Source organism: Penaeus monodon, chromosome 24 (assembly GCF_015228065.2).
Source record: "Penaeus monodon isolate SGIC_2016 chromosome 24, NSTDA_Pmon_1, whole genome shotgun sequence".
NCBI lineage: Eukaryota > Metazoa > Arthropoda > Malacostraca > Decapoda > Penaeidae > Penaeus > Penaeus monodon.
Window position 1 is genome coordinate 4,453,885 of NC_051409.1, and position 321 is coordinate 4,454,205.

The window sequence follows — 321 nt, forward strand, 5'->3', positions numbered from 1 at the left end:
TGTTTGATTTACCTTGATAATTAAAATGCCAGCTGCAGTTCAACAGTAGTGGTTAACATCATCCTCATGGGACTATGCTGATTCTACTGTTGACTTTTCGTTCATAACCGACTGTACAATAACAGTGTACAGCAACAATTCATATGTAAATGTTTTATTCTCACGAAAACTCCTGTACACATCTTTCCCCTTTCTGATTTGACCTAAAAACTCATCATTACAAGTGTGTGCGTACATCATTATTACACGTGTGTACAAATACACGCAAAGCCCGGGTGTAAAAACGTACTGTATAAATTCAGGCAAGATTGCTGTACGCGT